Source organism: Chrysochloris asiatica, unplaced genomic scaffold (genome assembly GCF_000296735.1).
Source record: "Chrysochloris asiatica unplaced genomic scaffold, ChrAsi1.0 scaffold00004, whole genome shotgun sequence".
NCBI lineage: Eukaryota > Metazoa > Chordata > Mammalia > Afrosoricida > Chrysochloridae > Chrysochloris > Chrysochloris asiatica.
In genome coordinates, this window is record NW_006408522.1 from 4,218,532 (window position 1) to 4,221,645 (window position 3,114).

General features: G+C 37.3%; 1 pseudogene; it reads right to left on the reverse strand.

Annotated features, from left to right (window-relative positions):
• LOC102832925 overlaps positions 1-2,761 on the reverse strand; it is a 14,130-nt pseudogene extending 11,369 nt beyond the window's left edge.
• Positions 2,762-3,114: the final 353 nt, after the last annotated feature.

A 3,114-nucleotide genomic window follows, 5' to 3' on the forward strand; every position in this document is an offset into this window, starting at 1 on the left:
CATTTTGGGTAGCCAATGTCCAAGTTGCCCATCCCTGTCTACCCTTTGTGTGGAGGGGGTGAGTATAGTTCTTGCAGCAGGGACTTGCTTCCTCTTTTGAGCTACTGCATTTATAGGTGCGGCTTGTGTATATTTTAAAGATATTCTTTGTGTATACCATTGGGGTTACATTTAACATTCTAAATTATAACAATCTAGCTTAAATTACTACTAACTGGGGAAAAAAAATGGATACCAACCTAACTCCAATAATAAAAACTTTGTTCTTATGCTGCTCTTTCCGCCTTAAGTTGTTACAACTTACACCTTTATACATTGTGTGTCCAATAGCATAGATTGATAATTATATTTTATTTTATAAGTATATCTTTTAAATCATGTAAGCCAAAAAGAAAAAAGAAAAAAGGAGAGTTGTTTGTGAAGTCAACTCCAACTCGTGGTGACCTTAAGTAAAACAGAACAAAATATGGCCTGGTCATGTACCATTTTCATTACTAAACACAATGTCTTTTTCTAGTGAATTGAGTTAAGTGTTGGGTTGTGAGCTGAGAATTCAGAAGTTTAAACACACTAGAAAAAAGATAAGGCAGTTTGCTTCTGTAAAGATTTACAATCTTGGAAACCCTATGAAGCATGTGATACTTAAGGCTTTGTGTCAACTTAACTGGGATAGGATTCAGTGGTTTAGCAGTAATTCCCCATGGTAAGATCTAATACAATGTAATCACTTCCATGATGAGATCTATGTATCTTTCATTGTAGCAGTACCAGACTGTTGTGATCACTGCAGCCATATAGTAAATTTTGAAATCAGGGGGGGAGAGGCTTCCAACTTTGTTCTTCTTAAGCAGTGCTTTGCTTCTATGGGGACCCTTTCCTTTCCATGTAAAGTTTGTAATCATTTTTTCTATCTCTTTAAAGAATATCATTGGAATCTGGATTGGGATTGCTTTATATCTGTAGATTGCTTTGGGTAGTATTGACATTTTCACAATGTTAAGTTTTCCTATCCAGGAACCTGGTATAGTATCCCATTTTTGTAAGTCTCTTTTGCTTTCTTGTAATAATGTTTTGTAGTTTTCTTTGTATAGGTCTTTTGTGTCTCTGATTAGATTTATTTCTAAATATTTCATCTTTCAGGTAGCTATTGTAAATGGTATTTTTTTCCTAATTTCCTTTATATAGAGAGGAATCTGACTGATTTTTGTATGCTGATCTTGTCCCCTGCTACTTTGCTGAATCTTCCAATGAGATTTTTGCTGGGTCTTTGGGGTTTTCTATGTATCGGATCATATCATCTGCAAACAGAGAGGGTTTTACTTCTTCTTTGCAAATCTGGATGTCTTTAATTTCCCTTTCTTGTCTTATAGATCTGGCTAAGACTTCCACCACAATATTGAATAGGAGTGGTGATAAAGGGCATCCTTGTCTGGTTCTTGTTCACAAAGGGAAATCTTAGTTTCTCTCCATTGAGAGTAAGGTTGGCTGTTGGTTTTGTATATATGCTCTTAATTATGTTGACGGATTTCCCTTCAATTCCTACTTTATTGAGTATTTTTATCAGGAATGGATGTTGGATTTTGTCAAATGCTTTTTCTACATCAATCAATATGATCATGTGGTTCTTTTCCTTTTTTAATCTATATGATGGATTACATTGATTGTTTTTCTAATGTTGAACCATCCTTACATCCCTGATATGAATTCCACTTGCTCGCGTTATGTTACTTTCTTGCTGTGTTGTTGAATTCTGTTGGCTAGGATTTTGTTGAGAATTTTTACATCTGTGTTCATGAGGTATATTGGTCAATAATTTTCTTTCTTAGTAATGTCCTTCCCTGGTTTTGGTATGAGAGTTATGCTCACTTCATAAAATGTATTAGGGAGTTTTCCATCATTTTCTATATTCTGGAATAATTTGAGTAGAATTGGTGTCAGTTCTTACCTCAATGTTTGGTAAAACTCACCAGTGAAGCCATCTGGACCTGAATTTTTTTTTGTTGGGTCTTCACATTTTCATTCATATTTTCTCCGATGTTCTGCAATTTGTTGGGCCCTTAGTTGATCTTCTTTCAGCATTGAACTAGTATCTTCATCATAGTCCAGTTTACAAACAAGAGCAAGGTCATGTGCAGCTTTTTCCCAATGGTCCAGACATCTATGTGCTTTCCCTTGCCACTTGTAGGGCTGAGCCAAATCAGGAGTAATTTCAATGGCTCTGCCATAGTCTCGGATGGCAGCATTTGGCCGCTGTCATTTGATGAAGACACTGGCTCTCTTGGCATGCAGAATGGCCAAGAGAGGATTCAGCTTGATGGCATCTGTGACCAAGTTGATGACTTTCTGTAGTTCACCATCATTGAGGGCATTAATGGCAGACACCTTCTTATCATTTGCCTGATCCATCTTCTCTTCAGTTTTCTTTCCAGTTTCATCTCCTATTTCTTGAGGGGTATCTTTGTCTGGCTTAATCACGCCTTCATTGTCAATTTCTAGATCACTTTCTTCACTTGATAGTTCATCTGTCGTTATGCTTTCTCCCAGCTTCTTATTATCTGTTTTTTTCTTCCTTGGTATTCTCTTCTGATTTAGCTTTTTGAGTAGCAGGTGGTGTTTTACCACCCATGTTCTGCAATCACTCCTTCAGGAAGCACATTTCATCGGTGTGCAGGATGCTTAGGTACTGCTTATATAGTTTCACCAAGGCCCACAGCTGGCTCACTTTGCTGGGGTCCACAGTCCGTAGGCGGCTGGTGGGCATGGCTGAGGAGGCTGCAGCCCAATTCCAGGTCCCTATGCTAGCTCAGTGTGGATGTGTAGAAGGGGTGGATTTACTTCTAGGTTCTTAATTCTGTTCCATTGATCTATGTGTCTTTTGTTTTACCAGCACCAAGCTGTTTTGACTATGTGGCTGTGTAGTGATATTGTTTTGACTGATGATATTGAGATTTTCCACCATTTTTTCAATAGATGTAGTCAGTTTGATTCCTGTGTATTACATCTGGTGAGGTCCATGTGTATTGTCTCCATTTATGTTGTTTTAAAAAGGTACTTTCAATGAATAAGTCATTGGTCTTGCAAAATTCAATCATTAGATAATGGAAGAACAAAGCA